Below are 13,913 nucleotides of genomic sequence, written 5' to 3' on the forward strand. Positions count from 1 at the left end.
CTGGAAAAGTTCCAAACAAAATGAAAATAGCTAAAGTTGTGCCGCTGTATAAAACTGGGGATCAGAATCCGAATCGTGTTCATTGGCCAAGTATATATGCAGACACATACAAGGAATTTGGTTCCGGTTGATGGTCCAGGGTGTGAGGGGTCTGTGATGATTTTCCCTGCCCATTTCCTGGTTCTTGTCCCAATTCTAAGATACTGAAGAAATGAACAAACCAACCCTGGCCCAGAAGAGTTCAGCCAAACGATGATTTATTGAGTACACGCGTGGGAAGATGTATACTGCAACACATCAGCATAGATCTTCTCCGAACAACTCAATTCAGAATGGTTTTATTCATGTCAGGGTTCAACCCCTTCTGCGTCACAAATGAACATAATATGCATAAGTTAGAGTAAATCATCACTTAAAAATAGCTAAAATAGACAGAGATGTTCCTCTTTCTCGTACTTTTCGGAGAATGAGTTTAATTACCATGTATGGAGAATAGTCCCTGGGGACTTTACACTTTCTTGACTCCTCTTCTGTCACTTGTTACTAGGCAAGCTCAACTGCAATTAGAAGCTAAATGAATTCCAGGCCTATGTTTCAATAATATGTTTGTAAGTGTGTATGCCTTTTAACCTCCTGTTGCTCCAAGTCACTTTACACAATAGATTGTGAAGACATCGAGCTCCACAAAGCTTTAAACCTTCAATAGACTGAGCATCAACTCTTATGAGCACAACATGCAATGTGTGTATACAATGATTATGGCTGTCCCTGTAATAAAAATGTTAATCTGATACCAGTAGCTTTAATAAACAGTTTAATGCAATGTTATTGATAAAGAATATATTGTAGCAGTAAAATAATTTCTTTATTTTCACATTCCTGAGAAGTACAGATCCTGGATGGAGGGCAGGGGGGCGCTGATGATCCTTTCTGCTGCCCGTACAGTCCGCTGCAGTCTGCTCCTGTCCTGTTTAGTGGCTGCTCCATACCAGACTGTGATGGAGGAGCACAGGACAGACTCAATGACTGCAGTGTAGAACTGGATCAGCAGCTCCTGTGGAAGACTGTACTTCTCCAGTTGTCTCAGGAAGTACATCCTCTGCTGGGTCTTTTTGAGGATGGAGTTGATGTTGGTCTCCCACTTCAGTTCCTGGGAGATGGTGGTACCCAGGAACTTGAAGATCTTCACAGTCAAGACAGGGCTGTCTGATATGGTAAGGGAGGGTAGAGTTGAGGGATGTCTCCTGAAGTCCACCGTCATCTCTACAGTTTTAAGAGTGTTCAGCTCGAGATTGTGCTGACTGCACCAGAGTACCAGCCGCTCAACTTTCTGCCGGTATGCAGACTCATCACCATCCTGAATGAGGCCAATGACAGTGGTGTCATCTGCAAACTTTAGGAGTTTAACAGCCGAGTTCTTGAAGGTGCAGTTGTTAGTGTAGAGGGAGAACAGTAGTGGTGAGAGGACACATCCTTGAGGGGCACCAATACTGAGGGACTGAGTTTCAGAGGTGATCTCCCCCAGCCTCACTTGTTGCTTTCTATCTGTCAGGAAGTTGGTGATCCACTGACAGGTAGCTGGTGACACGCTGAGCTGGGAGAGTTTGGAGGAGAGAAGTTCAGGCACGATGGTGTCAAAAGCCAAACTAAAGTCCACAAACAGGACCCTGGCATAAGTTCCCGGGCGGTCAAGGTGTTGCAGGATGTAATGCAGCCCCATGTTCACTGCATCATCCACTGACCTGTTTGCCCGGTAGGCAAACTGCAGAGGGTCCAGCTGGTGGCCTGTCCTTCAGATGGGCTAACACCAGTCGTTCGAAGGATTTCATGATCACAGACGTCAAGGCGACAGGTCTGTAGTCATTCAGTCCTGTGATGGTGGGTTTCTTGGGAACAGGGATGATGGTGGAGCGTTTGAAGCAGGAGGGAACTTCACACAGCTCCAGGGATCTGTTGAAGATGCGAGTAAAGATGGGAGCCAGCTGTTCAGCACAGGTTCTGAGGCAGTAGGGTGAGACACCGTCTGGTCCGGGGACTTTCCTGGGCTTCTGTTTCTGAAATAGTCTGCTCACATCCTCAGTGTGTATTCTGAGTTTCAGTGAGGAGGAAAGGGGGGTGAGAGGTGTGGTGGAGGTCATTGAGTCTGGATTGGAGAGGGTGGTGGTCGTTGATCAGAAAACAGTATGCAGTATACAAAGATAATACAATAGTTAATATGTTTGTTTGTAGACAGAGGAATGTTGATGTATGTAGGTGTATGTGTGTGTGTTGTGGGATTCTGAAGGATGTGGCCCCTCTTTTTGTTAGGGAGTGAAGATAAGAGTCTTCAGCTCTCCTCTTTCTGGCAGGGAGTGAAACTGCTTGTTCAGCTCTTATTATTGCTGGAGGAAGAAACTTGTAAAAAAGAACAGAACAAGTCTTGTAGTGAACAACAGTGTTGCGGGGTCCTCTCCTAAACTTCTCCCGAACAAATGCAGGCGTAGTCAGAAAGCATTCAGTGTGGATAATTTATTCTGCCGGCCTCCCAGGTGCACAAAAGATTATTTACAAAGAAAATAGGAAACTAACTTAAGTCAACACAAAACAAACATATATATACAAAACACAGTCTGCATGTTACCCTCTCTGTAACATCTCACTGAAAAGAACCCAGGTCCTGGCAGCCTTCTTTTATACCCCATGACCCCTCACACTAGGCATAATAGTCATCTCTTTATTATTTCTTTCACCAAACAATCTTTCCCCCTCAGCTTATTTCCAGCTGTATTCGTACAATACATATATGTATATACAGACATTTATGGCCAATTCCAGGCAGCCTACAGTGTTTCACAATAACAAAAAACAAACCAAAAAATAATGCAGTTCACGTGACCTTTCAAGCGCACGCGAACCCACTATTTAAACCCCGGAACACCATACCATTGGCTTGCATAACCCCCGTACAATTGGCGATCACAGCGAGTCTCCGTGACCGGCTTTATTAAAGGTAAGTGGGAAAATATGTTGGCCACCCTCTGCGCTGCTCAAAATATACCTCTCACCCCTTTTTGTTTATCTGCCCGGTCGATGAAAAGACGCGCAGCCACGGTAATTGTAGAAACTAATGGTGGTGGTGCGTGTATGTGCCCAGATCAGCTGTCTGTCCATAATTTGAATTTCTCGGGTACGTTGCTTCCCCATATTGGGTCATTTGGTTGAATTTCAGGGGGCGTTGATCTTCTTTTCTGGCGTACTGTAGAAGTGGTGTTTACTGCGGTCATCCTGAAAGTGTGGTCTGACAGGAATATGGGGACACATGTTCCTGTCCAGCCTGGTGGCAGTATGAAATATGCCCCTTGTCCACATAGCCAGGCCATTCCTTGCACCCAATACGTGCCATTAGATGGTCCAGTCGTGTTCACAGGGGCACCTTCTCCTCCTCCAGCGGTCCGGTTGCAGTTAGTGGTGTTTACAAGCGGCCTGTTACCTTTGTTTTGTTTATAGCACATGGAGTGGTTCTTCCCTGGGGTTTGGTCCAAGAACACTGGGAAATGGATTGATGTATTCCGATTTGTAGTTGAAGTTTATCCAAAAAAGTTGATTACGTGCTCCTTTATCAAGTCCAACATCTTCAATGGTGATTTTCTTGTGTTGTAACCCTCCTAGAAGTTTGACGTGAAGAGTGTAAAAGGTAGATGGGTTTGTCTCGTCAATGGTGATTTGGCTGTGTTGGAATCCAATGCCAGCGAAGCTAGTGGCACATTTGGCTTGAGTGTTGTTCATGTATTTGCCATATAGTGTAGGGTGCGTCGACGTGCTGGGCATATAAGAACAGAAATAACAGTCTGTATTTACCGATCCGCCCTGGTTCTGTCGTGGATATAGCGGTACCTGGCATTATTCATCCAAGGGTGGATATGGTCTTGTGTCATGTCTCTTAGGTGGGAGTTGTCATGCATCCATCTTTTCTGTCTGCCTTGTGGTTCAGGAGTTGTCGGCATCAGCTGGGGCCCTGTAAGGGTGAGCATCGTAGTCAAGGTAACCAAGAGGGTCCACCTTCCCATGGCTGCATACAGGTCCGTCACACCCTACTACTTGGTTACTCTAGAGTTGGCCAATGGCTGGAGGTGGAAGTGCGAGCAATGCTCAATCAGCACTTCATCCTCACCACTGAAGCAACCAAGCGAGGGTGAAACTTTCCCTTACTAGTTGATTTCTGTGAAGGAAGTGGAATCCTCAGGACCTCAACTTTCTTGCAGTGGCTTTGGTGTATCCAGGAAGGTCTTTCCGCTATTTTGCAGGCAATTGGAGTAGTCAGAAGCACTTGGTATGGACCCTCCTTATCTAGTGGCTCGCTAGTAACTGGTAGGGGAAAAAGGTCGCCCATGTATAATTTCAAATGGGGACAGTTTGTTATTTCTTTCTGTTATTTCCATCCACATTGCAGAATGCAGAATATTACACAACCTTTAAATGATGCAGTTAGTCTAGTTTAGTTTGTTTTCAGCACGTTTCACAATATTTCTAGCCTCAAATCAGTTTGATGTGTAAAGGCACGCAGTGACGCGAAATAACTCCCCACAAATGTGTTAAACCAAAAGTAATGAGCCTTTTCTGAACATGTAAGAAGTAGAAATTAAGGATACTTGTTTAAAAATGAACAGAGTAAAAATAAATAGTAAAGTGAAGATGCCTGAAAATTCTTAAGTACTTCCCACCTCTGGCCACTGTGTACCTAATAAAGTGTCAGCCATGTTAAATATGTGTTTCCCATGTTTATGTCCACAGTCACAACGACAATCAGTGGCACTGACAGAAAGATGAACAGGTTTACATAGGTTGAAAACGTGTTGTCTGAGAAAGAAACAAGGCTGTGAATTATTTCTGTCTGTGTGTGACAAAGAGGTAGACAGGAGCAGCTAACATTTGGAAATGACAGCTTAAATACTTAAAACTCCCATTCTGTTGTTTGACAACATTAACAGAAAAATAGGGTGAAGCGTCTTCAAGAAACTCAAAGAAGTCCAGACGCTTTTCTTTCCAAGCTCCTCAGTGTAACATGGAAACTTTCAGGTTCCTGTTGTCATGGCTGGATGTCAACATTTCCTCAGCTGCAGTTAAAAGTTTACGGTTTACGTCACCTGGCCTGGAGGGCGACAGGTCAAGTGTCCAGTAGTAATGCAAATCTCCACTGCCCTGATAAACCATTGTCTCAGCAGTTTCTCCTTTTCCTGCAGCTATCATCCCAGTGGATGTCGGTGTACTTTGGGCACGTGATCTTTCAAGACTGTTTTATCTGCTCCTGAGTCACAGAGAAAGTAGACAGCTTTGCCCTGTACTATCAAAGTGTGGACTGGTTTTGTTTCCTTTCCTGATAAGTTTGACAATACTTCAGTTAAATCTATAGTTTGAGGGATGGGTTGTTGTTGGCTTTGGCAATCTAAAACATTATCTAAACATGTCTGGGTGTTGGCAGTGTCAGCAGGTGCTAGTCATTTGTTGTATGAGGGGTTTTTAGGTTCAGGGCGATCATATTCACCATGCTCTTCTTTAATCCTATTGTCCTCCTCTCTCTTTCTCTCTGCTTCCCGCTCCTTTGCCTCTGTCTCTCCGTCCTCTTTCTCTCTAACCTCTCTCTCCCGTTTCACTCTCTCTCTCTGCCTGCACTCAGTGAGCTACAGTGGGGCAAAAAAGTATTTAGTCAGCCACCGATTGTGCAAGTTCCCCCACCTAAAATGATGACAGAGGTCAGTAATTTGCACCAGAGGTACACTTCAACTGTGAGAGACAGAATGTGAAAAAAAAAATCCATGAATTCACATGGTAGGATTTGTAAAGAATTTATTGGTAAATCAGGGTGGAAAATAAGTATTTGGTCAATAACAAAAATACAACTCAATACTTTGTAACATACCCTTTGTTGGCAATAACAGAGGTCAAACGTTTACTATAGGTCTTTACCAGGTTTGCACACACAGTAGCTGGTATTTTGGCCCATTCCTCCATGCAGATCTTCTCGAGAGCAGTGATGTTTTGGGGCTGTCGCCGAGCAACACGGACTTTCAACTCCCGCCACAGATTTTCTATGGGGTTGAGGTCTGGAGACTGGCTAGGCCACTCCAGGACTTTCAAATGCTTCTTACGGAGCCACTCCTTTGTTGCCCGGGCGGTGTGTTTTGGATCATTGTCATGTTGGAAGACCCAGCCTCGTTTCATCTTCAAAGTTCTCACTGATGGAAGGAGGTTTTGGCTCAAAATCTCACGATACATGGCCCCATTCATTCTGTCCTTAACACGGATCAGTCGTCCTGTCCCCTTGGCAGAAAAAACAGCCCCATAGCATGATGTTTCCACCCCCATGCTTCACAGTAGGTATGGTGTTCTTGGGATGCAACTCAGTATTCTTCTTCCTCCAAACACGACGAGTTGAGTTTATACCAAAAAGTTCTACTTTGGTTTCATCTGACCACATGACATTCTCCCAATCCTCTGCTGTATCATCCATGTGCTCTCTGGCAAACTTCAGACGGGCCTGGACATGCACTGGCTTCAGCAGCGGAACACGTCTGGCACTGCGGGATTTGATTCCCTGCCGTTGTAGTGTGTTACTGATGGTGACCTTTGTTACTTTGGTCCCAGCTCTCTGCAGGTCATTCACCAGGTCCCCCCGTGTGGTTCTGGGATCTTTGCTCACCGTTCTCATGATCATTTTGACCCCACGGGATGAGATCTTGCGTGGAGCCCCAGATCGAGGGAGATTATCAGTGGTCTTGTATGTCTTCCATTTTCTGATGATTGCTCCCACAGTTGATTTTGTCACACCAAGCTGCTTGCCTATTGTAGATTCACTCTTCCCAGTCTGGTGCAGGTCTACAATACTTTTCCTGGTGTCCTTCGAAAGCTCTTTGGTTTTGGCCATGGCGGAGTTTGGAGTCTGACTGTTTGAGGCTGTGGACAGGTGTCTTTTATACAGATGATGAGTTCAAACAGGTGCCATTCATACAGGTAACGAGTGGGGGACAGAAAAGCTTCTTACAGAAGACGTTACAGGTCTGTGAGAGCCAGAGATTTTCCTTGTTTGAGGTGACCAAATACTTATTTTCCACCCTGATTTACGAATAAATTCTTTACAAATCCTACCATGTGAATTCATGGATTTTTTTTTTCACATTCTGTCTCTCACAGTTGAAGTGTACCTCTGGTGCAAATTACTGACCTCTGTCATCATTTTAAGTGGGGGGAACTTGCACAATCGGTGGCTGACTAAATACTTTTTTGCCCCACTGTACAAGTTTCATAATCTTGCTTCAATGCTGCCACCTGCAATGCTGCTCTCTTCACTCTCCCTGCTTCTTTGCGTTTTTGAGCTTGTTCTAGCCATAACTTTGCAGCTGCCATCTGTAACTCTTTTCGTTCTCTGTCTTTTCCCTTTGCACATGCTGCATTTACTGTCAACTTATCCACTAACATTTTGCATTTCCCCTCAACAAGTTTCCCTTCAAATTCATATTTTTTATGCCAACATTCTAAATACTTTGTGTTGCCGGGGGTGAAGTTCTGCATAAACTTAACGTCCCCTTCTGAGGCAGTCTTACTTGCTTGATTACCCATTGCAATGACAACAATTAGTGCTACAGACTACGTGTCTGTTTCTGCACTCACTCACATGAACACACACGCACATATATATATACACAGCAGTGCACTTCTACTTCACTTTTTGTCGTTGTCAGCCACATGGCGCCTCTAACACCGAGCTACGACGGCCACACGATCCTTGATCGTGGCTTTCCTTGAAAGACTTCTAGTTGTCCTTGACGGCAGCCACACGGTGTCTCTAACACCGGGCTACACAGTCCTGGACGGCGGCTTTCCTAGAAAGACTCAGTAGTACCCAACTACTTTCCGTATACGGAACATGGTTTACAGGGCCGTCCCCTTTGTACTTGCATGAAGTCATTCCCGTGTGAGTCCTCGAATTCGTGAATCTGTGCCCGTCGAGGGGAAGGCAGACGATATGCAGCCGGTCCAGCAACAAATCTCGCGTCCCGGGTCTCTTAACAGGTACCTAAGGTCATGGCTGAAGTCAGACTTCGGCCCATCGTTTTCCTCCTCGACGAACTAAGATCCCGAATCCAGCCCGAAGGACCAGTTAATGTCAGAGTTTTACCCCTGATACTGCTGGATAAACAGAAGCTCACTCAGGAACGAGGCCACACAGAGCTAAAGTTTCACTTGCAAGAGGGAAGCAGTTGTCTCCAACCCACTTCAACTTGCTTTCCCCCCTGCAGGTTGTTTTTATTTGTTACACACATGAATATTCATAAAGCTTGTTGCTGTATTACCTATAAGAAATTACTATAACTGGTTACAAAGTGTGATTGTGCTGTGCAAGGATGATTATACATTGTGTGTGGTTATATGATGGGAGTGCAGCTCTCCCAGATTGTTGTTGGTAGAATCTGTTCTTCTCAAGACTGCTTGTTCCCCTTATCAATGTCATGCACGTATTCATATGCGTAGGTTACCTAGATAGCAAATAGAAGCATTCTAGCTTTCTAATTGGCATTGTGTAGCTTTTTAAATGGCAACACATTAAACCTAACAGTTGGTCTGTTCCTTAATCATTGTCTAACAGTATGTGTATGAGAGCCATGTAATGTCCATGTGTGCATGCTGACTGTGCTGGTCTGACCCCCCCTCCTCCTTTCAGGGTGGAGCCTGCTGGAGAACGATGGTTGACACCAGGTCTGAGGAAGTGTAAGTGTGTTTTTAATGTGATTCATAAAAATAAAGCAGCACACATTCAACCATCTTCAAACTGTCACATCACTCATTCACATCTCTGATGTCAGGAGTCATCATCAAAGTGTCAATCAATGAACAGATGATGGATCAATAACTGCAGCTGGATTGTGTTTGTTCTCTCCATCAGATTCCTGTCAACTCACAATCGACACAAACACAGTTCACACAAACCTCCAACTGTCTGACAACAACAGGAAGGTGACACGTGTGGAGGAGGTTCAGTCATATCCTGATCATCCAGACAGATTTGATGTTCGTCAGCTGCTGTGTAGAAATGGTCTGACTGGTCGCTGTTACTGGGAGGTCGAGTGGAGCGGATATGTTTATATATCAGTGAGTTACAGAAGAATCAGAAGGAAAGGACGCAGCGATGACTGTTGGCTTGGACACAATAATCAGTCCTGGAGTCTGAACTGCTCTTATGATGATCCTCATTCAATCTGGCACAATAACAGACAAACATGGATCTCCTCCTCCTCCTCTGTCTCTAACAGAGTAGCAGTGTATGTGGACTGTCCTGCTGGCACTCTGTCCTTCTACAGAGTCTCCTCTGACACTCTGATCCACCTCCACACCTTCAACACCACATTCACTCAAACTCTTTATCCTGGGTTTTGGGTGGGTACTCAGTCCTCAGTGAGTCTGTGCTGAGTAAAGAGTGTCCTACTGGCAATTTTTTTTCTGACACCTGACAATTTTTTTTCTGACAACTGACACCTGACAATTTTTTTTCTGATACCTGACAATTTTTTTTCTGACAACTGACACCTGACAATTTTTTGTCTGATACCTGACGATGTCCTAAAATGTACACCGTACTGTCACACGAGGACGCAAGAGTGAGGGAAAATTTCTGGTGTCTATGCGGCTACTGCTTGCCAATGTCAACGGCGACTGAGAAGGTTTGTTGTAAAGTATCAAAAACCTTTTTGAAGCCGTATGTCTTAATCTAGATGTTCTTTGGGCAGTCCTTGTTAGCTTCCATAACCGGTATCCAGTGATGATGTGATGAATCATGCTTCCGGTGGTCAGAACACCGGGCCCAAAGTATTCTGCATTTAAAAAGACTGTTGTGTTTTTAAACATGTTTTAATGCTTTGTATCTTGTTCGATTTAATCTCAACAAGCCCCTAAAAACAGTCAGTGATCATTGTCGGCTTCTCATGCTTTTTATTACCGCTGATCATTTTAAAGCTCAGTTTTTAAACCCTTACGATGTAACTACAGCCCAGCCCATGCAGCAGTATATTAATGACTAACCTCATATTGTGGATGGATCATCTCGGTGGTTATCCTGATGTTTGGTCCGTTTACAGCATCCTGCCATGAGATTGCATTTGCTCCTAACCATCGGTAACCCTCACTTTAACTTTTATTGAGAGGAAACAAGTCATCCGTTCGTTGGTGTTCATCCTCCAGCTTTACTGTTTATGTTATGCTAACATATCTTGTCACGCTAGCGATCACGTAGCACATCATTATATACCAGCTAGCCAAAATTCAGTAACCCTACAAACGTTGCTGATGTTTACTTCCCTGTCGTCATTGATGTTGGAAGTGATAGCAGAGCTGTACGTTTTAATTTGTTTAATAAATCTCTCAGTCAGAACATGGTATATTATATTTAGATGGAAGCTAGCAAGCTAACGCCCTGCTAACTTCTAACTCAGTTAAATGTCATAAATTCCATTTTCATGGATGCCTGGATGTTAAACTTCATTGTTACACCTGGCAGAGCAGCCACACTAATCATTTAATTACAGATGAACAAATTTAGACAGTTTTTCAATTCTCAATAATGCCGCAGGGATCATTTGACGTTTGCAGTGGAGTTTGAGCCCAGAAATGGCTTATAATGTCAGACTCAAAGACCGGATAATGCAGGTCTACCACGTCTTAACCAGGTCACTGATTAGCAAGTTAATTGAAATGGTTGCTATTTTAAAAAACTTTAAAAAACGAAACAGGTTAGCTGAACGAAAGCACCTATACTGCCGACAACCAATACATGTCATCATCCCAGAATGCATTGTGTGCGAAAAAACATGGCCGCTCCCACGGCTCCAAAATAGCTTTAAACAACAAAGATTTAATGAACAACAAAAAAATTGTAGTTATTCTGAAGTATGTTTTTATGTAGTGGAGATCATTTGTAACATATTTAGAGTCCATCCATCGATTCGCTACCGCTTATCCTTTTCAGGGTCGCGGGGGGTGCTGGAGCCAATCCCAGCTGTCATAGGGCAAGAGGCGGGGTACACCCTGGACAGGTCGCCAGTCTGTCGCAGGGCTAACACACAAGGACAGACAACCATTCACACTCACATTCACACCTAGTGGCAATTTGGATTATTCAATTAACCTATCCCCACAAACTTGTGGGGATATTTAGAGTAACTTGTCATAATAGTCGGGGTTCCCTTTGAGGCGCCTAACTGCCCTCACAGCTCAGTGGATATTTAAATATATATAAAAATATATATTTGACACATTTGAGGAACTTCTGTAATAAACAAAAATATATATATACTAGCGGAAAATTACCACGACATTTTCTTTTTTAATGTAATCCTGTTTTACAGTGAATGCAAACCTGTGACATCTGGGCTTTGGCTGCATATCTGAGATTTTTTTTAATTTTTTCCAAATAACGTGGATGTTTCTTGTAAAATAAATGAGAAAACATGATTTACCACAGGGGTGTCCAACTCCAAATCCTTGAGAACTACCTTCCTGCAGCTTTTAGATGCATCCCTACTCCAACACAGCTATATCAAATAGTTGGATTACCTTTTCAGCATGCCATCAAGTTAGGTAAAGCCATTCATTTGATTCAGGTGTGTTGAAACAAGGATGCATCTAAAAGCTGCAGGAAGTTAGCTCTCAAGGACTGGGATTGGACACCCTTGATTTACCAGTTACAGACAGTATGCAGTAGCCTTTAAAGGTTAATATGTAAATTTTGAATCTGCTGCTACGTGCTGGACGTTCTTCTGCTGGGGAAAGTCAGTCAGAGCTCAGCTGCAGATAGAGGAAACAAATTAGCTGTACGTCAATGTGGATTAGGGTGGGTTTAAAAAAATAGATTTTTCCAATTCAAATCTATTCGAGTTTGAAAAATGTGATATTCATTCAATAAATTCTTTAAATATAAATGTATTTTGCCAGAAACACCAGCATGTCAGGTTAAAAATCACAAAACAATTTCAACAACCACCAAACAGCTAAAAAGCAGAAGAGGATTCATTCACACACTGGTGATGCAAGCTACTGTAGCCACAGCCACCCTGGGGTGCACTGACAGAGCGGGCTGCCGGACACTGGCGCCACCCAGGCCCTCTGACCACCACCAGTAGGCAACGGGTGAGTGTCTTCCCAAGGACACAACGACCGCGACTGTCGGAGCCAGGGCTCGAACCGGTAACCTTCCAATACAAGACGAAAGCCTAACTCTTGGCCATGATCACAAATGACAATAAACTGTCACGCAAAGCTGCCTTTAAACCCCTGAAGTTAATCCGGGGTTTCACCTGTGTCTCCACATGAAGGGGGTTTGTTGCGCATCTGACTAATTAAAGAGCTGTTTCCGAATGATCTTCTTCCACATTATATTTTTCCTTTGAGAATAAGACAGACCAAAGACATCTGTGGAAGAGAGACAGATACTAAATAGATATATTTAGTTCTTATAGTAATAAGATAATGCTTAGTCTTATCTTATATATGTTCCTGTACAAAGCCAACAGTGTGAAAATCCAAGAAAAAGCTGAGTGTGTTTTCTTTAAAGTTCAGATGGAACTTGGTGGACTAACATGCAAACTGAGGCTGTATTCAGGACTTTGTGAGCTGGTATATGAAGATTGTGAGTTAATTTGTTTGTTAATGTATCAGCTGTTTTGTCACTTTATGATGAGATGTGTGAGCCTCCTGACTCACAGCTTCTTCTTCTTGGTTGGCAACCAATGTTAAAGGGAACCCCGGTTTTTAAGACATGTTTGCGCTAAAATATGTACTGTGCTTTCAATAACACATATACGCCAAATGTTTTCCTGTTAAGTACATTTTATATAAAACCAGTAGGCCGCCATTGTTATTTACTTCTCAATGGACTCTGGGTAGTGATGTCACACCGGTTGCACCGCATCCAGTTCACAGTTAGCAGTGCACTGGAAATGACTTCTGTTCAACTTTTACAGTTTGAACACACAAAACAGAGAGAGATAATGAAAAGAGTCAACCATACTAGTTTAGATGAACATGAAAACAATCTGTCACACAAGAGCCACGAGTGAGGGTTCAGGGCGATCATATTCACCATGCTCTTCTTTAATCCTATTTACCTCCTCTCTCTTTCTCTCTGCTTCCCGCTCCTTTGCCTCTGTCTCTCCGTCCTCTCTCTCTCTAATCTCTCTCTCTCTCTCTCTGCCTCCACTCAGTGAGCTACAAGTTTCATCATCTTGCTTCAATGCTGCCACCTGCAATGCTGCTCTTTTCACTCTCCCTGCTTCTTTGCGTTTTTGAGCTTGTTCTAGCCATAACTTTGCAGCCGCCACCTTTAACTCTTTTCGTTCTCTGTCTTTTCCCTTTGCACATGCTGCACTTACTGTCAACTTATCCACTAACATTTTGCATTTCCCCTCAACAAGTTTCCCTTCAAATTCATATTTTTTACACCAACATTAACATGTTACTAATTAACATTACGCCACACGATCCTTGACCGTGGCTTTCCTTGAAAGACTTCTAGTTGTCCTTGACGACAGCCACATGGCGTCTCTAACACCGGGCTACACAGTCCTGGACGGCGGCTTTCCTAGAAAGACTCAGTAGTACCCAACTACTTTTCGTATACGGAACATGGTTTACAGGGCTGTCCCCTTTGTACTTACATGAAGTCATTTCCGTGTGAGTCCTACCTCGAATTCGTGAATCTGTGCCCGTCGAGGGGAAGGCAGACGCTATGCAGCCGGTCCAGCAACAAATCTCGCATCCCGGGTCTCTTAACAGGTACCTAAGGTCATGGCTGAAGTCAGACTTCGGCCCGTCGTTTTCCTCCTCGACGAACTAAGATCCCGAATCCAGCCCGAAGGACCAGTTAATGTCAAAGTTTTACCCCTGATACT

This window comes from Simochromis diagramma, unplaced genomic scaffold (assembly GCF_900408965.1).
Source record: "Simochromis diagramma unplaced genomic scaffold, fSimDia1.1 OVJJ01000384.1, whole genome shotgun sequence".
Taxonomy (NCBI): domain Eukaryota; kingdom Metazoa; phylum Chordata; class Actinopteri; order Cichliformes; family Cichlidae; genus Simochromis; species Simochromis diagramma.